Source organism: Hemicordylus capensis, chromosome 2 (genome assembly GCF_027244095.1).
Source record: "Hemicordylus capensis ecotype Gifberg chromosome 2, rHemCap1.1.pri, whole genome shotgun sequence".
Classification (NCBI taxonomy): domain Eukaryota; kingdom Metazoa; phylum Chordata; class Lepidosauria; order Squamata; family Cordylidae; genus Hemicordylus; species Hemicordylus capensis.
The window spans coordinates 314224687-314249895 of NC_069658.1; the positions used below are offsets into that span (position 1 = coordinate 314224687).

General features: G+C 43.3%; 1 protein-coding gene across 2 annotated transcripts in view; it reads right to left on the reverse strand.

Moving 5' to 3' along the window:
• The window catches only part of PPARG (peroxisome proliferator activated receptor gamma), a 91727-nt gene extending 69796 nt beyond the window's left edge, over window positions 1-21931 (reverse strand). Inside the window, exon 1 of one of the 2 annotated variants that reach the window (XM_053288124.1) lies at window positions 21782-21931. The gene's annotated coding sequence lies outside the window, so the exon portion shown is untranslated. Of the gene's footprint in view, window positions 1-13980; window positions 14048-21781 lie in introns of those variants that run through there. The other variant, XM_053288125.1, reaches the window with a different exon arrangement.
• Between the last annotated feature and the right edge of the window lie 3278 nt (window positions 21932-25209).

Sequence of the window (25209 nt, forward strand, 5' to 3'; positions counted from 1 at the left end):
GTGACTGAGGCATAAGAAACATATGTATAATCCTGCTAAATGAATTGAACTTAGAAAGTGGCCAGCTGAACCCTTAGGATACTTGCACCAGTCAGCAAAAATTTGAGTCATGTTCAAGTCCTGTTGAACTCAGTGGGACACATTAGTCGAAGACTAACTTAAATCTTGTTGCTTTTAACAGGCCTTAGATATGACTAGATTTCTTTGAATTGGGACTGCTGGGAATATAGAAAAGCATTCCAAATCATTGAGCAGCCATTACATACATTACTCTTCTCCATCTAGTGTCTTCAGGGATAAGACAACACTGACAGTTCTAGGTCTTGTTAATTAATAACTTCCTTATATGGAGCTTATTTCACTCAGCAAAGAAAAATAAATAGAATATTTATCTCATTCTGTTCCTGATACTTAGCTATCATTTCTGTTGTCTGTGCCCGCTTGCCCACGCACCGCTTCCAATGATTTTGCAGACCTTCCTTACACCAAGCTCTGATGCAAATCACCAGAAGTTTTGGCACAGCTGACATAATTGCCACAACAAAAAAGGTACTCTAAAGGCAAAGAAGAGACACATATGTCAACCAAGTAGAGAACTGGATCGTTATGTACTGCCATATGGAACCTTATTCCACTAATTGTGCTTCGACATGGAGGACATTCCCTGGCAGCATTTCAATAACTTGTTACTGGAAAATTGTCAGTGCAGTAGTCATGCAGCATCATTTTAAAACTCTCTGGGAATTTAGATTGTCACAGTTATTAGGATGTGACCTTTCCCTCAGATTTTTTTTTAAATTTTATTTTAAGATCAAGCTAGCATAAAATTTCTCCATTGGGAGTTATCTTCCTTCACAGATAAAGAAAACAGCAGTGACAAAATTCTGGAGAAAGGCCTTCCATATATTTCTGTGGTACACAACAATGAGGTCTTGATAGATGTCCAAAGTATCCCTAGAGGAGAGTCATATGGTGTGTCAACTAAATTAAACAGAAGTGTAACAAAGGTATTTCCCCAACTTATTTCTTGAAGCAGACCCAGACTTAAGGAGGATGTGAAATCAAGCTCTCCCCCGGCCCCAAATTTTCATATCTAAATTTTCATACAATATTCCTTTTTGGATATTTTGGATATTATTCTTTGGATAAGACTCCAAAGACCCTTTCAACATTACAGTGTTATGATTGCATTAGATAGATAGATAGATAGATAGATAGATAGATAGATAGATAGATAGATAGATGAGTTTCCTTGAAGTCCACAGGATATATTAATTATTACCAGAGTCCTATTAATACCCTTAAGCATGACTAACCCTTCTTGGACTGGGCCTATTATTTCAGAGAAAGGCTTTCATCATCATCAATCATCATCATCATATACATTGGGGCTATTCTCACGATCAGCAAAATCGGGCTAGGAGAACCTAGCCCGATTTTTGCTGATCGTGTAAATCACCGGGCTCGCAGGTGGTTCACAAATAATTGTGAAATAATTGCCTATTTCCCAGCGTTTATCCCATTTTCCTGCTCTTCTCTCTTGTCTACCTTTTATCTATTTTCACATTGTGAGCCCTCCAGGGCAGGGACTTGTCTTCTCATTCTTTGCAAAGTGACATGCACATGAATGGTGCTATGTAAATGAACAATAATAATATTTATTTTTATACATGTAACTGGAATGTAATAATTCTGGTCAACCCATATCACCATTTGTTCCATTCAAGACCTGTTGGATTTTGAATGACAACACTATGATTATCCCAACTTCTGGCACTCTTGGAGATGTCTGTGCTATGTCTGTCCATGTTTGTTTGTTTTAAAATATTCATTTTGTGATACATATTTCCCTAAATAAGTATATTTTCCGATGGTCTGATTACATGTTTTCACTCTAACAGAGCACTTCTGGAACATGAGCAAACTGCAAAAGTATTTGCGCTCTTGCACAAGAGTGCTTGTGGGCACTGATATTAGGAGGGCTAGTAAGGACAGCAACAAAACTGTAGCAAACAACAACAGCAACTAACGACAACAGCCAGCACTACAGAATGACACCAAGGTGGTTTTTTTTAAACACACACACACACACACACACACACACACACACACACACACACTATTTAGATGCCAGCAGTTGGCTAATCTTAGTTCCTGTGTCAAGGAATTCCACATCATGGGTGCCACCACAGAAAATGCCCTCTCAAATATCATCAGCAATCTGGCTTCTGAAGGCAGAAGAATGTACAAGAAAACCTCACTAGATGATAACAGGGGGCAGAGACGCTCTTATCCCTGGACTCTGGGACCAAAGTCCAGGGCCTCCTCACACCCTGCCCCCGGAGGGCCCCAAATCCTCTTTTGTCTGTCCTGGATGACGTGGTTTGTCCCCTAAAGAACCTACATGTTAAAAAATGATGTTTAACTTGCAGTGTGAGGCCTCCAAAGGCCTTCAGGTCCAGGCTCCAAAATTACCTAGGTGCACCTCTGACAGGGGGCTGGCAAATTCATACAGGTAGAGGCAAACCTTGGCCCTAAGTCATGTAACATGAATGTGATGAGCACGGGCTGGGATATACATTTGATTCTAAAATGCATCTCTCCCACTTCCTATTCTGCATTTACATGATTTATTTTATTTAACATATTTATATACCACCCAAAACCTGTGTCTCTGGTGTACAACAAAAACAATACAAACGAAACAAAATTAAAAATTATTAAAACACTAAAATAATTCAAAACCCAACATTCAAAACTATTAAAACTGTAAATCTAATTTAAAACCTGGGTGAATAAATGAGTCTTCAGTGCCTTTTTACAAGTTGCCAGTGATGGGGAGGGACTTATTTCAACACATGAACACAAATATTCACACATTATTCACACATGAACACAAATACCAGTTGCTGGTTGGAGGAGCTTAAACCCATCTCCCAAGCAACTTATTTTTAAGCTCTCATTTCAGCAGAGCTATCATCTGTGCATGGCAAGCCATTTCTAAACTAGGATTTCTGTCACTGGATTGGGACCATTGTGTTTATTCTTACATATGGAGTAAAGCAAGCCAGAGTAAAGATAGTGTTTTGCCTTAATAAATACATGTTTATATTCCACTTTTCTTCCATCATGAAGCTCAAGACAATTTAGGGTTCCCAGGCAGTCGGTCATCCAGGCACTGACCAGACTCAGACCTTCAAATGCCTGCATCTGGGCCTTCAGATTATACCCCAAAGACCTTCATGACACCTCTCTGCCTCACTATATTGCTATTCAGACATGAAGCTGTACATGCATACAGGAGTCTGTGCTTCATGTTTTTGTGTAAATGACTGCACATGTGTTCACTTTTAAAGTAAATCTGGGTAAGGCCCCATCAACTGACTATTCACGTGGTCGCTTTTGACATAATAGGCTTGTTCACACAGTCATTTGAATCTAGGTGTAATGTGGGTTACCAGCATTATTGTGATTGTGTGAAACCATGCCAAGGTGGGAATCTTGGTCCATAAACCTCCTTGGTAAGAGTTCACACAACCACTTCAATGTTGGTAACTCACATTTAACCTAGATTCAAACAATTGTGTGAACAAGCCTAATGTGTGAATAAGGCTTATATTTCAGAAAAAAGCCCAAAAAGCCCGTTGCCTTTAAATGATTGGGAAGTGGTACTGATTTATTTTTCTGAGAAACAAGTAGTAGGCAATTTTAAAAATCTATTTAGAGTAGGTCACAGCAGTTACTTTGCAGTCAACTTGAGGCTAATCTGCCAGCCTTAAGTAAATACCAAGTAATTATCCACATTAGATAAAAACCACCTGAAGTGAACATAGAACATATGAATCACATATACATATAAGTAAATGCAATTTCATTATCACAGAAAAACCATGTATTTTGTATCTGTCACTTCTATAATATCAAGCATTCTGAGGTATGAAGAAGAAAAATACTGGTAGTGCAAAATCAAATGGTCCTTTAAAAACATCAGTTGATTTAGTTAATATCATTTAAAAAGTGCTTCATATCAGCATGTATGTTTGAAAAATGATTCACCTGTTGCTGTATCTGCATTTCTATTGCTATAGTACTGAGTTTCGGCCAAGGTGTCCAGCGTAGCTGCTAAGAGTTTATTTACAGAAGGCAGGATTGAACATTGCATGTGAACGCATACAGAATTGATAAAGATATTTGTGTCCCATTAATTTACAGAATTATGATTTGCTACTCCCAACACACCTATAATTGAATTCCAGTCATAAAATCACTGGAACCAAACAGGTTCAGATATCCCTTATCTGGGCCTCCCTTTTCTTGACATATTTCTTATGTAACCATTCTTCTTTTTATAGATTCATTTGTTTTAGTTATAAATTAACTTCAGAACTGACTCTCCCATAGACCAAATACTATAATCATTTTTTTAAAAACCCTACATCAAAGAATTCCAACTTTATGAACTTCCATTTAAAGTTTTGAACTGTCTCTAGCAGCTGAAATACTGAAGGGTAAACTGCCAAGAAACTGGGAATTCAACAGTTATAGCTGGGTATAGGCTTAGATATCTTCAGTAGTTCTGCTGATGTATAAATTGAAAAGTGATGCTCGAATTCCACCTGAGTCCATGAGCCAGAAGCACATCTCCATAACCAGTTGAAAGGGAAGATAATAGGAGAAGCTTTGATTTCCACCTTACTTCTCCACGGTCCCTGTGAGTCAAATACAGGTAGGCCCATTTAATGGCATGCAAGAGTACTGGAACAGTGCCCCTGAGCCCCCATTGCCCTTGCCAGAACAGTACAAGAACCCCATGCATGGTGCAGGTACACCATACAAGGCAAGTACTCGCACAACAATATTTCTTTGCTAAAACAGCTGGCATATTATTTAAATAAGTTGAATTTTAAAAAAATCTAAGGCTTGTTATTCATACCTCCTTCAATGTTTTAATATTTTGAAAAGCCAATATTGAAGTATCATATGTGAAGAGCCCTGAGATCAATGTAACACTTACACATGGTTATTATATGGAAGACAAACCATGAAAATAAATCATTACTAAGTGTTTTGTCTGCACAGGGCCACAGTGATAAGTGATCCAAGATCTTCTCAAAACCAAAGTCTGCTATATCTTTCCCAATGTCAGTTAAAAATATCCAATCAGAGGGCTGTGATGCACTGACTTTTACTGGATCAAGAGTCCTTTACTCTGTAGTAGTTCAGGTGACTCCAACAAATCTATGCAGGTATAGGTGGTTTAAGGATTGCACTGCAAGTCAGTGTTTAAAGTATATGGCATAATCCCCCCCTAGCCCCCACCACCCTGCCACAGTTTTAATCTGAGTCCTCTGAAGTGTTTTGTCTGCTTCTGTCACAGATTGCACCAGGGCCAGTGTATGTTTGGGTTTATAAAGCACATAACATAATTTGACACAACAAAAAAGCTGTAAAAGGAACTAACATTTAGAAATGTTCCCAATTTGTGAACCTTTCTTCAGGAACTAATGCAAAAGGAACTTCTGTATATTCACAGTACAACCTGCAAAAATTTCTCTCATGTCAAGTGGCAACGTGAGAACTTTGATATAGAAAGGAACATTGGTTCTTACCATGAAGGGTTCCCCCCCACCACCACCAGGGATCGTAAGCCATCCTTCAACATGAGGTTGTGTTTCAGGCATGCTCGAATCAGACAGGAAGTAATTAAACTTGTAGCCTTGCCCCTGGTGCCAGAGGGTGCCAAGCACCAGTTCTGTGACTTCATTTGCAAAGAGAGCAGAAAAACTACGACAGTATATAGAGAAAAACAATGGCTATGGTAGCCAAAAAATGTGAGAAACTATCACATCACATATACTATAGAAGAACAAGTGTCAGAAATAACAATAGGAAATGGGGTGCCCTGGAAGGCTGTATGCCCTCCCGTGGCTATCCGACAAACTGAGCCCCTTCCCCTGAGTGCGGAAGAACAACATATATACATCCGAGGGTGGGTCGGATGGCCTATAATCCCTGGGGGAAAGAACCCTTCATGGTAAGAACCAATGTTCCTTTCCCTCCAAGAGACTGCAGGCCATCCTTCAACATTGGGATGTGCCCAAGCTGAGTTTTGTTGGGAAGGAATGGAAGTCATTAGACCACTTGTTGCAGGACTGTGCAGCTGAAGGAAGCCTGAGAAGTCTGGAAGGATGATATCTTATAGTGTTTGATGAATGGCATGGAGAAAGACCATGCCACTCTGCAAATTTCTGAAAGACGTGGCCACTCTGCAAATTTCCATAAGTGGATCTGGGCAGAAAAGGCAACCAAGGTCGACACACTGCAGGTAGAGTGTGCCGTGATGTTATCCTGAACCAGGAGATTGGAGGCTTCATACACAGAGCCACAGGATTCACAGAGCCCAGTAGACATCCAGGGTGTGCCAAATCTTTTTTATGGGTTGGGGAGGGGATGGGGCAGAATGACGGCAGGACAAGGTCCTGGGATCTAACATGATCCTGTGGGGATCTGACAGAGGAAGCCCCTTGACAGTCGATTCAGAGAGCCACCATGTGAAGTAGCGTTTGACTTTGTGTGGAAGATGAGTTTGGAAGATGAATTGGCCTGTGTATGTGCATGAGGTTTTTGTCCTAGAAGGGGAGGATGAGTTATTGGAGGGGGCGCGAGTGCCATCTTGCCCATGGGGTGCACTCCAGGCATGCTATTATGGGTCAAAGCACCTGGGACAGCAGCATCAGATCTGCTGAGGCTCGGTTAGGAAGCCGTGACGGTTGAGGAGATGCAGGGTGCACCAAACATCCTGGTGGGCCTTTGGAATAGACGGAGAGTGGATCAGATGTCACCCAGATAGGGATGGAGGTGAACTCCTGAGAGACATAGGCGTACCACCAGGGTGACCAGGATCTTCATAACGACCCATGGGGCTGAGCATAGCCCAAATGGAAGAGTGTGGTATTGATAATGCTGGCTGTTGTAGCAGAAGCAAAGGAATTTTCTGTGGCTTGGGTGAATGGGTATGTGGAGTTAGGCTTCTGAAAGGTCGATCGAGGCAAGGAAATTGTTGCAGCAAACCGCCACCTTGATGGTTCAGAGAGATTCCATCCTGAATTTCTGACTGATCTGTTCAGGCATTTTAGGTCCAGGACTTTTCTCCAGGACCCATCCTTCTTGGGGACAAAAAAGAGAATAGAGTAGACGCCTAAGCATGTATCTGACAGAACGAACTCTATCACCTGGATCTGGAGGAGGTGAGGAACTGCTTCTGCCATCCTGAGGTGTTTCTGAGAATTGCGAGATTTGGGGGTAATGATGTAGTGATGAGCGGGAGACAGGGAAGAGAAGTAGATGGTGTAGCCTTCTGTGACTGTATGCAGTGGCCATAAATCTTGAGTAATGAGGCACCAGGCCGGGGCAAACGGGCTGAGGTTTGAAGGAGGAGTTGCATGTATTTCTGAAGTGGCCAGGTGAAGTTCCATGGGTTGGTATGGACTGTCGAGAGGAATGCGTGGCAGAAAAGGTCTCTGTGTGTTTCTTCAGGATGAAGGCAGTGACTTCTTTTTATCATGTGTTTCCACAAGGATGGGATCAAGTGATTCTCTGAAGAGCTTCTTGTCCAAGAAAGGGGATGACAAGAGCCTTAACCCAAATTTTGTGTCCATGGACCAGTTCTTTAGCCACAATTATCACCAGATTGCTACACCAGAAACCATTGCACTGGATGCTTGTGGAATACAGTCCAGACTGGAGTCAGCCATGAAAGCAGCTGTCTTCACCATCTTGTTTATGCCCTGACCAGTGTTCCCTCTAACAGGAATTCCCAGATGTTGTTCACTACAACTTCCAGCATCCCCAGCTGCAAAGGCATTTTGCTGGGGGTTATGGGAGTTGTAGTCAATATCGTCTGGAAATCCCTATTTGAGGCAACAGTGGCCCTGATATAGTTTGATGTTCTCGGGTGGGACTAATTGGACCAGTTCTTTACCAGAGAATGAAGTGTGTGTGAACATAGAATTGGTGACAGTCTTCACTCCTGTGATGGTTGTGGATACCTTGTGAGTTTTCTTGAGGAGGCTTTCACATTTCTTGTCTTCTGTTGTCTATAGTTGTTCTTGGCATTCTGTGTTAAGGACCGGGTTTGAGAGCAATTGGGCTACAGGAGGATCTACAGATGGAAAAGCAATTAATGATTGCATTTCCTGCAGGAGTGTATACATTTTTCTAGGACATGCACCTACATTCTGCTGTTGTCATGTTTTTGAACATGGTAGGGAAGGGAAGACTGGGCTTAGGAGCAGCTGAGACAGGGAATACCTCCTGATCCAAGGATGAGGGGTCTTGGGCAATATCTGCTGTGGTGACATCCTTGATGGTCCTCTTGGCTTTGGCCAGGAACAGGCTTTGGCGAACTACCTGAGGAAGAAACTCCTTAGCAAACATCTATTTCTCCCCATCTGTTTCCCACAGCAGATTTCGAGGTCGTCTTGGCTTTGGCCAGGAGGACCTCGAAATCTGCTGTAGGAAACAGATGGGGAGAAATAGATGTTTGCTAAGGAGTTTCTTCCTCAGATAGTTCGCCTTCCTCTTTTCTTGGAGAGTCAGGATTGGATCTATGGTCTGAAGAAGAGGAAGACAATGATGCCAGTGCCATAGGGTGTATAGATTGAGAGGGTAGATTGGGTAAAATCGTCCCCACTGTGGTGGGTTGGCTCAGAAGGAGAAGCCGATTGGACTTGGAGCGGTAGCTCTGTTGGGTGCGGTTCATAAAAAGTGCAACTTCTCTCAGATAGGGGCCTTGCCCTGGGAGCATGTCCCCCATTTGGGAAGGATGCAGGGGAGGGGGGAGGAGAAGCCCACAAGGAGAAAGAAAAAGAAAATTAACAGTTTGAAAATTGTCAATCACCTGAATCAAAAACTCAAAAAGGTATTTTGTATAAGCTTTATTTTGTGTCAGAATTGCATGGCTCCCTCCCCACCCTCACACAATCTGGGGTGGGGTGGGTCGCGGCGGGAGGAATAGACCAGGAGAAGGGAAGGGAAGAATAAAGGCCTTAGATGAATAGAAGAAGAAAAAACACACTGAGCTCTCTGTAGAAGTTGCTACCTTCTGCAAGACAGGGACAAAACTGTTTAGCACCCTCTGATGACAGAGGCAAGGCTAAAAGTTTAACTACTTCCTGTCTGCTTTGAGCATGCCTGAAACATAACCCAGTGTTGAAGGATGGCCTATCTCTGGGGAAAAATTGCCTATTAACAATGCTGTGATGATATCAAAATTTTAAAATTGATCTTTCTCTTTCTCTCTCTCTCTCTCTGCAAACCTTCACATTCAGCCACTACAACAGCTCAACAAAATGGTAGAAAAATGCAAGTGATTATGCAGCCTCAGATGCCACTGGGCACACTGGTATATACAACAATACAGACAAACATACATTCTTTCAGAATGAAGAAGTTACTATACTTCCTAGCTGATAGCAGGGAAAGAGAATGGAGTTCATTACTATACTCATTTCTTTATAATCCTCTGCTTGGGACCACTGGACCACAAATAATTTTTTTAATATTCTCAAAAGACAGCGAGACTAGTACTGTCATGCCTTCACAAATACAGAGAACCCCATATGATGCCCAACACAGGAATATTTCAAAAGCAGACTGGTTTGGAGAAATGGTTCTAAGGCAGCCTCTGAGAGTTTTCTTCCATATTAATATGTTCCTTAAATCAAAACCAAAGGAGATAATTACCCTCAGCATCAGGACTTACAAACCAACTTGTCTGCCAATCCTTGATTTTCATTTTCCTAGCTGTCTTCATTTCTGCCTCATCAGGAAATTGTTCCTGCATCCCAGAATTCCTGTCTAACGTTGTTTTTCAAAAAAGAATGTATACAAAGCATCTTGAAAACAAAATGCCTGTATGTTTCAAAGCAAAGATATTACAAATATTCCAAAATACAGTTGAGCACAGGACATGTCACAGCCTTGCAAAATCCTCCAAGCTATCCTGTGCATTTTTCTATGTGGAGAAATGCTTCTTGTTTGGAAAAGTACATTTTTTTATTTCTAAAACAAAGATAAGATGCGTGGAACGACTTTTTAAATCTTCACTTGAACTTTCGCCTACTTAGAACTGGCATCATGTCAGTCAAAAATGAATTGAAAGATGAACACGCGACTTTCACAACCACAACATTACATCACACCATGGATGCAATAGTGAATGATCCATGGGGTCAGCTCTTTGATGCAAGTTCTTAACTCTTTGCTGCTATAGAAAATGTGTCTTAAGGAAAATGAAGAACTACCAATAAGTGATCAGGAATAACATTTCCATTCAAGCTATTCCCATAATGATGACCAACATAACATTGTGGTCAAAAGATCAGCACAGATAGGTCAAAGAGGAATCATTGGCAGCAGTAGGATAGGTGACCACATGCAAGCACTGTGTGCTGTATGATATTCCCCTTAGCAGATATGACCATAGCTCAGAGGTAGAGTATCTGCTTTGCATGCAGAAGGTTGCAGCTCCAATTCCTGGATTCTCCAGTTAGGTTTGGAAAAGACTTCTGCTTGAAACTGTCAAGAGTTGTTACCAGTAAGTGGAGACAATACTGAGCTTGATGGGCCAATGGTCTGATTTGGTATAAGGCAGCTTCCTATATAACACAACATTATAATAATAGACACAAATGTTGTACGAAACAAATAGGTTAATGTTAATGCAAACTCATTAATGGTAATACAAACTTATGAAACATTTGTATTAAACACCTATGAATCTATTTATTTTAAATTTATTATGAGGGCTACTGGTTTGATAGTGATAGCACATTCATACTTTCATCCATAAGCAAAGAACTCCCAATCATAGCTTATTTCTTTTTCCAGCTTGAGGAACAACACAGTAACCAATTCTAACCAGCATAGCAGCAGTGGTGGCATCAGAAAATAATATGGGAGAGGCACAAAAAGGTCAAAGGCTATTTTGGGGTGTATTTTAGGTTTCTGAAAGAGAGAAAAAATTGAGTACATAAAAGGTGCTTTTCTTTCATGTAATTCTCCAACAATTGGTGGGGTGAGTGGGAGGCAAGCTACCAGCATGAGCTGCTTCCCCACTGCTCTGGCACGGATTATAAGAAGATAACAGGTAAGTCAATTCTTAGCTTCCTTAAAATTTAGAAAGCAATGGTTTGTGCTTCTTCAGTCATAAAATGGTTTGAACACCTCCAACCTCATTTGTATCCCTTTTCCCCACAAGCTTCTGGCAAAAGGGTCAAGATAGGAAGTAGCATTAGAAATCAGAGATAATGCTTTAAAATCAATTCCTTGGAATAAAGAGTTAAAACAATTTCATAGGATAAAAACAGTTTAGAATTAATTTCAGTTAAAAGCCTGAGAAAACAGGTGTGTCTTGAGCATCTCTCTAAAAGCAATAAGAGATGGAGAAGCTTTTATTATTACAGAGAGAAGAAAGCCCTGGGGCAGACACAGTGAAGGCCTGGTCCCGAGTCACCACCAAACGAGCCAGTGGCAAGCGTAACTGGACCTCCACAGATTATCTTAATAGGCGGCAGGGTTCATGACAAAGTTCATGGGTTCATGTTTCCTTTAGAAACACACCATCAGCTTATGGGCAAATTTGTACACCCACAAGCAATGCTCAGTTCTGGGAATAACTGGATGCAGCTGAAGAAAAGAATATTAACTTTTTCTTCTGGGAAAAAGGGCTGGAAAACTGCTTCCAACTAAACATGCTTCTACAAAATAAAAACTGCCAGGCAACGTTCAGTACTCTCTCACAGGTTGTAGTGGCTCGAGCATTAGCTTTCACGCCCTAATCCTAAAAATAAGGGCCAGGGTATCAAATAGCAGTGCTATAGATCACTCAGTTTGTAAAGCATATTTCCGGTGTAGCAAATAAGAATTCATACCTCTGTGCCCTTATTTGCTGAAATAGGAAGTCTCACAACCAGGCCAGTAAGCTAAGACAAATAATACAATTAAACTTTTCTCACACACACACACACACACACACACACACACACACACACACACACACACACACTCTCTCTCTCTCTCTCTCTCTCTCTCTCTCTCTCTCTCTCTCTCAAAGGAATCTAGCTATGCTTAAAACCCTATTCACACATTAGAAGAAGGAGCCTCCAAAAGTGCCCTGCAAATCCCATCTGGAGCATCGTTTACTCCCCCCACCCCCAGCGTGTCATTCACAGATACAGAGTATGTCTGAAGTGAATGCTGTAAGCATGATGGGGGGGGGGGGGCACTTCCATGATTGGCAGGCTTGGGTGCCCGGGCCTGCTGATCACAGAAGTATCTGCCGCCACAGTATTTGCCTCTTCGGATGAACACTGTAAGCATGAGTGACCTCCTGGCAGTGGTTGGGTCAATATCGTGCTGGGTAGGACTTCTGGTGCACTTTTGGAGGCTGTACATGAGGCCTCTTATAATACGTAAATATGGCTAAAGTGTCACTGAAGTTATTGTGGAGAAGTTAGTCATCCCTCCCTGAAGTTACATTGATGTTTGTAGCATTGAGACTCTATTAATTTTCTTTAGATTAGACTTAGATCTTTCCCTATAACCCAACATAGAGAATATATTTTCTCTATAACCGTAAAGGCAAAATAAATAACCAGAGAAATAAAATATTGTTCAGATGACTATTAGAAAATACAGTGAGTTGCCTTTTCTTCAAGTTCCTGATGTTGGTTATCAAAGCCCCAGCCCTTAGGTGGCAAAACCTGTTCTTCTAACCATCACTGCTTAAACAATTAGCTAGTTCCAAAAGACTGTAATTTACATTTTTCTTTGCATATCACCTGGTCTGAAGTAACAATTAGAACAGCCTTGAGATGATAAGATTTGAGCATTCCTTTCTCAATTTCAGTACAAAAATATTCTCAAAAATCATACTTGAAATGCTAATTTAATTCACATATGGAGTATCTATCAGTTCAAAAAAGAAAAGAAAAACCCACGTTCTTGTCAAGATACTCACAGAATAATTATATTTAGTTAACATTCCTTCCCAAAATGTCTAACTTATTTTTACTGCTACCCTAATTGGAAAGAAAAAACTTAAAGGAGTTTTAAATGGAGCTCAAATTTGTAGGGAGCAAATCCCACTCCAAACACTGTCTCATAAAAAAGGCTCCCATTTGTAAACAAAGAACCATAGTTCATTGATAGTGCATATGACTTGTATATATAAAAGCTCCAAGTTCAATTCCTTAGTTAACAGCATTTGGGGTAACAGGGCTGAGAGCAATCTCTGTCCAAGACCTGGAAGACTTAGGAGCCAATAGTCTAATTCAGCCTAAGGCAACTCCTGATAAAATTAGTCAGGTGCTCTCTTTGTAACACCAACTCTTCCAGCATGCCTACTTCTGTGCCAATAACTATGCCCTAACAAAACGAAATACCATATGTAATTTGTAGGTCTTGAAGCTGCCCAATCTTTAACCTGTTTACTCAGAAATAAATCCTACCAAATGCTGTAAGACTTGATAGCTAGTATGGAACCAATTACCTAGGAGTGGGTGAGCTCTTTCTCTCTGGAGGTCTTGAAGCAGAGGCTAGACAATCATCCCTTGCAGATGTTCAGGCTCCAGATTTCTTTCATCAACCAGACGGTAGCGGGTTGTTACTAGATCGCCTATGTGAACCCCTACAACTCTATGGCTATGCATGCTTAGGGTTGTAGCCTTATAGCAATGTAGACAACATTGTACTCAAGAGATCATACTCTTCTTGGGTTGTAACACTTCAGGATGCAGGTAGGGTAAAACATGTTCGAAATTTAGTCCCTAAAAAAAAAAAAAAGAATTTTCCCTGCACACACACAAAAAAATAGCATGTCACAAAAGTCTGATCAACTTTTCTTCCAGACATGCAAATATTGTATGTGCTGGCAGCTGTTTATATGGGAGAATATTTAGGTTGTAGATTATCACCTACCTGCAACCTGAAGTGATATACTCTCCTTCCCTTCTCCTTGATTCTGCTGTACGTATAAATTGGGCCTTTTTTCTCCAGGTACAACAGTTTTTCAAGGGATGTAGACGTTGTATTCACCAAAATATAGATGGAAGAACAGCAGCTACATATTTTCCTGTTTAACAGGAATAAAAAACAAGAGGAATCTACAGTAGTCCCAGTCAGACATGAGAAAGCAAAAGGAATTCTAGTTCCTCAGGCATTTCGTTATCATCCTTGCTGCTAAGCTATAAAACAGCATGAGGAAACTTATTTTACAATCCTCAACAGCTATAAGTATATTAGACTGCTCTGATGGTAGAGACTGTGGTTTGATGACAAAGAACAGAAGACACTAAGCCAACCTGCAGTTTTTAAAAATATATATTACTCATTCTTCTAAGCTAAATTCAGATCTAGAATCCCACATTAAAAATTGCCAATTTATGTAACCTGAAAGCCCTGATATACTCACTAAAAAAAATTCATTTTATATAAATATGAAGAATTTTGTTTAATTTACTCTGGATAACTTCAGAGGCATTTTTATAATTTGTGGCTTCTGGAGTAGAAAGGGATAGTGTGCACAAATTACCAGAGAAAGGCAATAGTGTAGTACTGTAGTGATTCCACTGAAAACTCTCCCAGCTCCCTCTGACACCTGAACTTTAGTGGAACCAGATCACACATTTTCAGAGTTCTCACTGTAACAGAGGGATCTGGAAGAAACTACATGAGATAGCTAGTTTCATGATTCCCCACTCCCTGCAATGCAATTCTTTTTGGAATAAACAAGAGGAGCAAAAAAATCTGTGAGCCGAGGAGAGAAAGGCTTCTTAGCCATTTCTCTTCTTGCAGCCTGTCTTGCAAACTGCTTTGCTGCACCTCTTGGAGGAAAAGATACAAGGGCCTCGCATCTTTTGAGTGAGGAAGCAGTTGGGGGAATAAAATTCTGAATGGGCAAAAGGAAAGGAGAGGATTGATCACTCCCTTCTCACATGCCAATGGCAGTTTCTAGCAGGATTCAGAATTGGAGAACTGTCCATCCTGGATCCTATGAAAATAGCTTGCATTTGGTACTTGCATATGTATGAAGGTGTGTGGGCTGGGTAAGGGGGGGGGCTCCACCTAATCCCATGCTAGAAAACCACATTGCACTCTGAGGGCTAGATCAGAAAGATATGATAAGCTGGAGGCTATGGCTACTTGGAATATCCATTTCACTGTAATTAACATAATTCACCTAGCATTTTCACAATAATTATGAAAGCCAAAGAACAGTTGATAGGCATATTTCATTGGAAATACTTTTATTTAGAAAAACAAAACCTGTCTCAGCCCTTGGAATATCTTGTAATATTGTACCAGAGTGTTTAAAAATGTAAGAACCAACCAAAATGGCACATCTTGACAGATCACTTTCAAGTTCTTCAGAAATCATCATCACACTGAATGGGAAGAAAAACAAAGAATGGGAAGGGACCTGGGTCTGATGAAATACCATTGACTTTCTGCCTAATAGAGCATATAAATTGTTCTCCAGCTCCGATGATCTAGACCACCACTTTTCTCTTTTAGGTCGATGCACTCGGTACCACAATTAGTGCTAGGAATAGAACAAAGTAAATGTTCTCTTTTATACAAGTAGGAGTACAGCCATTAATGTTCCTTCTTTGTCCCACTAGCCCCTGGGTGCAACCTGATCGGTGGCTAGCACTTGGAGAGGCTAATCAACATTAGTAGGCCTGCCCTTATGGAACAGCATCACAGAACAAACACTGCAGAGCTCTGATATCACCTCAGGCACAATACTTTTCAGGGGAAACTGTTCACACGCACACAGCTGCAAATCATCAGTGAGTAAAACCCTGTGAGAATCCTTCTTCAGTTTCTTTTTAGATGCATCTTTGGATCTATGATGGTTTTGCTACAACAGTGGATGGTTTTGCCACATACATGCATGCGCTAAAGCTTCTTTTCTTTTCTTTTCTTTTCTCTTTAATATTGCTAATTATCAACCAGCAAGGTAGCAAGTAAGTTGCTTGTTCTGTAAGATGTTGTTCATAGTACTGAATTCATAGACTTTGTCCTAGCTGTGCAAAGACTGCCTGGTATGCAGATGATATGCTTAGTCATGAGGGAAAGGGGTGGCTTCTGCATGTTTGTGAAGCATCATTAGCCAGTTGATTCTAGTTCATGAACTACATTTGTGAGCGAGCTGCCTCATTCCTTGCTCTGTGTATGCGAGGCAAGGAATTTTTCAAGAGAGCTGGCATAATGTTAACCCTTCCAAAGGCCCACCACGTAACACCACTGCATCTCTGTATGATGTGGGCAGAGTCACGTGCTATTGAAACATGCTAGTGAGCTCCACTCGCAGCATCACACAGTAGCATCATCAGATGTTAGGCTGCAGTACTGTATTATGTCAGCCTGGCAGAAAAAAAGATAAATGGGAGCTTTCCTGTGCCATCAGAGAACTGCTAATAGTTCAAAACTAGTGTGGGCCAGGAGATAGCAATAGCAATAGCAATAGCACTTACATTTATATACCACTCTATAGCCGGAGCTCTCTAAGCGGTTTATAATGATTTAGCATATTGCCCCCAACATTCTGGGTACTCATTTAACCGACCTCGGAAGGATGGAAGGCTGAGTCAACCTTGAGCCCCTAGTCAGGATCGAACTTGTAACCTTCTGGTTACAGGGCGGCAGTTTTACCACTGCGCCACCAGGGGCTCTTTTACCACTGCGCCACCAGGGGCTCTTCGCCTCAGAAACGTAGGCTCACAAATTTGTAAGTCGCCATTTCTCAGCATCAGAAGCCCTAGGTAGACATTAAAAAACCTTCTGTAATCGTATATGGTTACATATACCAAAAGCGGGTCATAAGCCCCACCCAAGCCCATCACAACCTGCCCCCACTGCTGCCCATGGTTACAGCAGCAAGCATCTGAAAAGCCAAACACGGTAACCATGACAGCAGGAGTTTTGGGATGAGGAGGAATCAGACCTCCAATCATGGAAATGCCTGCCATCATGGTTACAGCGTTTGCCTCTTCAGATGCACACTGCTGTAATCATGAGCAGCACAGAGAGGAGAGGGGAGGGGAGAGACCAGTTGGGGTGGGGCTTCAGACACGCTTTAGGCGCCATACACAATTACAGAGGATTTTTTTTATAGTGTCCAAATAGGAAACTATACATGCCAATTTGCTGTCTTGCATGATATTACTCAGCACTCATACATGTGCAACATGTATATCTGCTATCTGGATGGCATGTTATTTCTATGAACAAACTAATGCCCTTGCACATGTGCCAGAATGGTGGGGGGAAATGCCAAGAAACATAGATAATTTGTCATATTTAAGTGACTGTACAAATCTGCCCTAGATTTCCAACTCGTAAAGTGTGAAGTTGTAATCCTCTGCTTCAAAGGTTTTTTATGAAGATGAAAAAATAAGGGCTTCAATCCAGAGAGTCCCTTTACATGGATCTAAAGGATCATCATAATGCAGTGCAGATTTTATTTCATTCTTCAAACAGCAACTGCATCACAAACTGCTTTTTAAATATGAAGCAATGGGGGAAAATAATTTGTGATCTGGTGTTTGAATTCAAAACCTAGATCATAGATCCTGGGCACAGGTGCAGGGCCTGATGGACCGACTTGAATAGATATGTCATGTGCAAATTGGACCACACATGTGCCAACTGTGTACTAGTTGACATCCAGATTAATGCTGCACATGTGCTATAAAGAAGGGCGATTTTTGCTGATCTTCCCTTCTTAGGAACATAGGAACATAGGAAACTGCCATATACTGAGTCAGACCATTGGTCTATCTAGCTCAGTATTGTCTTCACAGACTGGCAGTGGCTTCTCCAAGGTTGCAGGCAGGAATCTCTCTCAGCCCTATCTTGGAGAAGCCAGAGAGGGACCTTGAAACCTCCTGCTCTTCCCAGAGCTGCTTCATCCCTTGAGGGGAATATCTTGCAGTGCTCACACATCAAGTCTCCAATTCATATGCAACCAGGGTAGACCCTGCTTAGCTATGGGGACAAGTCATGCTTGCTACCACAAGACCAGCTTCTTCCTGAACCCCACTGTACCTCCTGAAAATATGTCCCTGAATCAGTGTCATAGACATGGTTCATTACAAAATTGAACCATCAAATTCTGTATATTCTTAGATGGAAACGTTACCATTCCCCAACACCTTATCATAAGCTGAATTAATGAAAGCTCAAGATATCTATCAATCAATGAGATTTTTTTTCTAAACAAAAAATGTAAGGAGTTGGAATGCAGTGTGTTCTTACATTTATTTCATTATAGATGTATGCTCCTAAGCTTTCACTGGACTGAGTCTCAGATGGTTTTGTAGATACAGAATAGATATAATGGAACATTGTCTGTGGAGACCATAAATACCTTCAAGCAAACTCAGCAGAGTTGTTACATTATGGATTAATTTTTTTTTTAAAGCAATACCTTAATTGACAGGACAGCAAGTGAAATAAAGAAAATACGTATATCATCACCACTATATCCTCTTATTAGAATGAAAGAGGGTCATAATGAACTTTTACACGGTCAGACACAGATAACCAGGAAATATATTACAAGAGACAGCTTTGGAATAAAGTTCCAGTCTAGACTCAACCATGTTACTGAGAAACAATAAAATAATTTTCTCACACAAGGCTTAAATTTACTTTTTCTCAAATTGGTCTATAATATGGACCATCAAATTGGTCTATAATGTGGACCATCAATATGTTTGATTTCTCTTCATTTTCTGTTTCACGTTAACAACATTAGCATATGACAAAACTGGTGGAAACAAGCTCAAAAGTGTTCTTAGCTTCATTTGTGAAAGTGCCTCAGTCCATGTAACTCAGGCTGCAATCAGTACATGACAGCTCATGTTAAAGAGGGGACTCTTTAAAAATCATTCTATACTGACTGCAGTGCTAGTGATATCAACAACTCCTATCCCCCCCCCCGAAATACTGCATCTTTTAAAACTATTATCTCTGTTCTGCATGGAACTATTGTGTTCTGCTTAATGCTACAGACATATCTGAGTAACTGCTATATTTTATGTTTTAAAAAAAATAGAGAGAGTGGCGGATGGCGAAATAGCAATTTTTTCTTTCCCAGTAGTCCTGGGTGAAAATTGAAGCTATCTTGCATCTAGCAGAGACTAATTTAAGTCTGCATACAATCTCCAGCACTGTATCAAGGTAAAGGTAAAGTGTGCTGTTGAGTCAGTGTTGATTCCTGGCGACCTTAGAGCCCTGTGGTTGTCTCTGGTAGAATACGGGTAGGGGGGTTACCATTGCCATCTCCCACACACTATGAGATGATGTCTTTCAGCATCTCCCTATATCGCTGCTCCCCGATATAGGTGTTTCCCATAGTCTGAGAAACATACCTGTGGGGATTTGAACCGGAAACCTCTGGCTTGCTAGTCAAGTCATTTCCCCACTGTGCCACTAGGTGGCTTACTGTCTCAAGACTATTACAAATTACAGACTTTGGAGCTTTTCCATTACGTCCAATGTTGTTTCTCATGTTGCTTAATGTGCAGTCTGAAGAAGAGTTCTGGAGAACATAAAAACTTGATATTCTAAGTGGTTCCAATAAAGGTATTACTGTTCTAAACTGTGGCTTTTTTATTTTGTTTCTAATAGATCAACACATCTATGATTTTTGTACATGTATATATTGACTCTGTTAAATTATGAAGTGATTATTTGGAAAATAAGTTTGTATTTTGGACAGCAGTTACTGTGTCATAATTCTCACAGGGCTAAGGGCATTTCACAAAAAATACAGTGAAATCATTTGCATGTTTATTCAGAAACAGGTGCCACTTTGTTCGGGGGGGGGGTTTACTCTCTCAGAAGTATGTTTAAGAAGTGTGTTTAGCTTTAATATTTTTGTTAGAACTCTGTATTTGAAAATTATAGTCAGTTCACTGATTTTTCACAAGCCTCTATCAAGAGCAAGGATGCTTTTTACATTAGGAGGATAAGGCTCCAAGAAATCAACAGCTTCCTCCTCTTATCATCAAAATGCTACAGAAGAAACCGGCCCTCTGTCACAGTAGTATTAAATCATGACCTTGTTACCACGTTGGATCATAACTCACACATATTGCCTCAAAGTTACAACATTACAGGAACTTGCAGTCTTTCGTGTATAATGCCCTAGGGAGAAATGACAGTGAGAAACTTACAAAACACTCCTGCAGACTTGGGATATGACACCAAGATACGATGTATTTCACAACATAGTAGTCTCTGTTATAGCAGGGTTATATTTGGAACCCCATTTACACTCCCTATTGCGGTTGGAAAGCCAAAAAGAAGAGTTATCATTTAAAAAATCCACCAGTTGCTCTGCCAAGTGAGAAAATAAAACTACCTTGCCATTGTTTTGCCTGAACTCATCCAGTGCCATCACAGGTGCCTTAGTTTTGAAAACATTTTAGTATCACAAATGTAGCAAAAGTGGACATACTTCTCTAGGACTATGGCATATATCCACAAAAGCACATCTTAATGCATCAGTTCTACAGAGCAACTATAAATGCACATTCCCCTCCCAGATTATGAACCTAAGCACTACCGACTATAACAAACACAAAACTCTTATGGATAATATCTCTTTCCCATTCAAGCCAGCATTACAAAGATGATCTCACACCAAAGCAGGCCCCATGACCTGGAAGGAGACATGGAAGAGTTTGTCCCCTCTTTCAACAGTGTTTTAATGCATTTAATTTCATCCACACACATGGATGCATTTGTTATATACATGCACAATGACATATGCCACAAAGCATTTTGCCCCAATCCTTTTTTTCTAGCTGTGTCTCGATTCAAGTCAACTGGATTGCTTTAACTTATACAGAATTCTCACTACACCCCAACCCCCCACCTGACTTGCATATCCATTAACCATGAGTTAATTGACTATGCACACTGGAAGAACACACTTTGGCTGAATGCATGTATTCTCTTCCACTCAGCTCACTAAGTGGTACACTTAGTCTTCTTTCTACCTTGAAGACCTGATGTGAGATGAACTCACACATCCCACAGACCCAGTGCTCGAATTGGGGAGCGGGGGGGAGAAGGGCACTTAGTAACATCCACAAGCTCCATCCCCCCGGTTTTCCCTCAATTTTAGCTAAACATACATGCCTCCTGTAACCTTCTACAAACAGTAGCTAGGAGCCTTCCCAAAGGTGGGGCCGACGGCCCGAGGGCCCCGCCTCCAACCCGAGCACTGCGACCTAGCCCCTTGCCTTGCCCGGCCCCCCGCTCCTTGCCCCCAAGAGCCTAGGTTAGCATTCCCAGGAGGACTCAACCTTCCGAGGAGACAGGAGCTGCTTGCCTCTGCTGCCCCAAGCGCTCATTCCCCAGAGGCAGCAGAGCTCCCTGATCTGGCTCTCCGTGCCTGCCCTCTCTTCTTGCCTAGAGGCAAAGCCCCTTTGAACTTCCACTACCCCACACAGCAGCAGCCCCGCTAGAGCCAAGAGAAAGACGGCGACACTATTGGGCAGGTCTGCCCCAGTCCCTCCCGACACATCCTCCCGCCCGCCCGCCCGCCCGCCTCTGCTCTCCCTCATGGACACAAAACACGCGCGCGCCCCGACGGACAGAGCTGCTCCCTGAGGCGCAGCCCCTGATAGGCAAGCGGAGCCCCTCGTGTCCCCGCCGCGCCGCAAGAGGCTCTCGCTGCCGCTTTCGCTCACATACTGACCTGGTGCTGTCAACTCAGCAGGAGAACTTCTTCCAGTCTAGTGGCCTGAAGAACTCCCCCTCCCGGCCAGTCCTATGGGCAGGCACCGCCTCTCGGGCCGCCGCACAGGCTCCCCGCCCTCCAGCCAGCCCCCGTGTTCCTCCCACCCGCCCCTGGGGTAGCTCCCCGAGCGGAGCAGGTCGAGTGGGTGCAGCTTGTGCCAGTCTGCGGGGCGAAAGCCAAGAGGAGCGCAGGCAGGGGAGCCATGAGGGGAGGAAATGCCCGAGGCGTGCGCGGCGAGCGGCAAGGAATCGTGGGCATGTTCTTCTGCCCCTCTCAGACCTCCAGGCTCGCAGAAATTGCCGATGGTGGCCCAAGAGGGGAACGAAAGACGAGCTCTCCTCTCGGCTCCTCCTGAGAGGGCGCAGAACGACGTAAATGCGTGCACCGAAAAAACACGCCAGAATGAATTGCCGTGGGAATAAAGTTTGTGTGGCCACGGGGAACAAGGCCGGCTCCGGGTGCGGGGCGGGTGCGGGGCTCAGAGTACGCCCTTGGGGTCACCACCTCTCCTGCGCCCCGTTTCTGGGCGGTGCAACAGCTGGAGTTTGGCCCGCTGTACCTCTCGAGGAGTATGGGTGACTGGAAGCAGCAGCTGTTTCTTACAGCTGCTGCCTGCTCCGCGAAGTGGGCAATCCAGCAAGGACAAGAGGCTAGTAGAGAGCATGCTTTGCCTGCAGAAGGTCCCAGGCTCACTTCCTAACACCTCGGACGGACCCCTGTCTGAACTTCTGGAGAGGTGCTGCCAGTCACGTGGAACTAAATGGACTAATGTTTAATTCGGTCAGGGTTGCTCTCTGAGGCTGTTCTCGGGAGCAGCCAAGACTGGGCTAAGAACTGCCCCTGAGAACCAGGGGGGAGGTGAGAGGCTCCCAGCAGGGCCTCAGCAGCAAACCTGCCAACGATGCCTGCCAGTTAGCCGAGGTTAAGGGTGCTCTTGCGGATCCCCACAATGCACCATTCACTCGCACGCTGCATTGTGGGATTTCCTGCACCTCCGCACTGCCTGGGGCAGCCATGTGTCCTGGGTGCTTGATCTGCATGCCCCGGCTCTTCACATCGCTTGTGTGCGGGGATGGTAAGATTAAAGAACCTTCCTCCCTGCCCACCCGTTCTTCTTGGCACATGATTGTGAGAAAGGGCCCTCTGTTTTTCTAAGCAGTGGAGGGGGGCTGCAAGTTGCAAGTAGGGATATGCTGAAGTGCGATTCAGCATCAGAATCGTAGCACAATCCCTTCAAAATTGAGGGCTTCCACAGCCCCTTTAACATGGAGGAGAGCAGGTCCATCCCTGCTGTCAGTGTGCACTGCTGCACTCTTCCCCAGCTGCCCCCCATGCAGCTCTGGCACACAAATGGCCACCGCATGGGGGCAGCTGAGGGAGAGCACTACTGTGCGTGCTTATAGCTGGAGGGAGTGCCGCGAGCATGGCAGTGGTGGCGAACGGAGGAGGAGCAGGGAGCCTTCTCTCCTGCATGTTAAAAGGAGCTGTGGAAGCCCTCCATTTTAAAGGGATTGTGCTACGATTCTGACACCGAATCGCATTTTGGCACATCCTTTGTTGCAAGCCTCCTTTCTGAACTGACTTGCTCATAGTGAGTGGAGGTGGTGACTACTGTTTGCCTCTGTCACTCACTTGCCTGCTTCCTCTGGGGCCCATAGCTGAGCTCTTCCAGTTTTACTGTGGGATACCCAGAGGGGAAAACAGTTAATCACATAAACAGAGTGGGATTGGAGTGCAAATGGCATCAACAGAATACCAACAAGAAATGAGTTCCCCCACACTTTATTTATTTATTTATTAAAACATTTTTATACTGCCCAAAACCTACGTCTCTATAGGGGTCTTGCATGGTGAATGTAAAGTGGTTACAAATGTATGTATTAGGCTTGCGCCTGAAACGTTTCGGAGGCCATTATGAAGGCCTCCAAACCATTTTGGCTCCGGGGGCCATTTTGGTGATTCGGCACTGGCAGGGGTAGACCCTTAAGGGTGGGAGAGGGTGCAGTCACCCCTCCCGCCGCATATCCCCCACCGGCACTCTGTTACTTTTAAGCCCCTCGGGGCGGCAGCGTTCCTCCCTGCCGCCCCATTTTCGTCCTCGGCTGGAAGTGGCCGGAAGAAGCAAGCGCGCATGTGCCTATTGCATGTGTGTGTGCGTGTGATGGGCGCATGAACACTTGCTTCTTCTGGCCAAGGACGAAAACGGGGCGGCAGGGAGGAACGCTGCCACCCCGAGGGGCTTAAAAGTAACGGAGCGCTGGTGGGGGATATGCGGCGGGAGGGGTGAGTGCACCCTCCACCGCCCTTAAAGGACTACCCCCGCCGGTGCCAAAGAAACTTTGTGCACATCCCTAGTATGTATTCATACATCATTTCCTGGATGATCACTTGATGCAGGACTCCACAAAGTCCAGCCAATTTTGTGAATGGTTAACTGTTATATTTTCTTTAATATACATATTTTTTAAAACCTGTAGAGGCTGAATGCTTCCCCAGTTTAACATGCTGGAATGCTGGAACTTAAAAACAAAGTAGTGGTAGACACTAGCCAGTGGAGGCTACCCTGCCACCTTGCAACTATATGTTCCCATTACATGCCCCCCCCCCTTTGGAAATGTAAGTACTTTACTTGTATGCTTCCCCACTATGCAGAGCTGGAGTGCATATCACCCATGATTTGGTGGTACTGAAATTAGCACTTATCCTGACAAAATCAAAATGATGCTCTTCTCATGATCCGTGAGAATCTCCTGCTTTGAAAAGGATCTCCCACTTAGCCTGTTCTCCCCGCAGACAGTCAAAGGGCAGCAACTGCCAACTCCGCCATGGAGCCAGTGGAGGCTGCAGGGATTGGGGGCTGTGCGGCCCCCGGAAGTCCCAGGATGCCCCGTGCAAACGCGCAGGGCATCCTGGAGAGACCCCTGAGCCCAAGAGGCTGCTTGCAGCCTGCTGGTCAGGGGTCTACTCGTGTGTTGCCATGCACCGCGGTGACTCACAAGCAAATAAATGAGGTTAACAGAGTTATAAGCCAGGAGGTGGCTTTTCGCCTCCTGGTCGGGGGTCTACTTGTTAGTAGCCACGGTGCGGAGCCACGCCATGACTACTCATGATCAGGGAGCCCGGTTTTGCGGAGCACTTGCTCCACAAACCCGGGCTAAGGGCAGGGACACTTAGGCGGGTTACCCGCCTAGGAACCACTAGGCTCACAGCTAAGCCCGGTGGTTCCCACGATCGGGAAAAATCGGGTTAGGCTTTCCTAGCCTGATTTTCCCCGATTGTGAGAATAGCCCCGATAAATGTAAAGCTCTAGCTCCTTGTGGAGCTTTGCAACTCCCTTCAGATTGTGTTTAGCAAAAAGTTGTAAGCAAAGCCTCGGATGCCTTGCA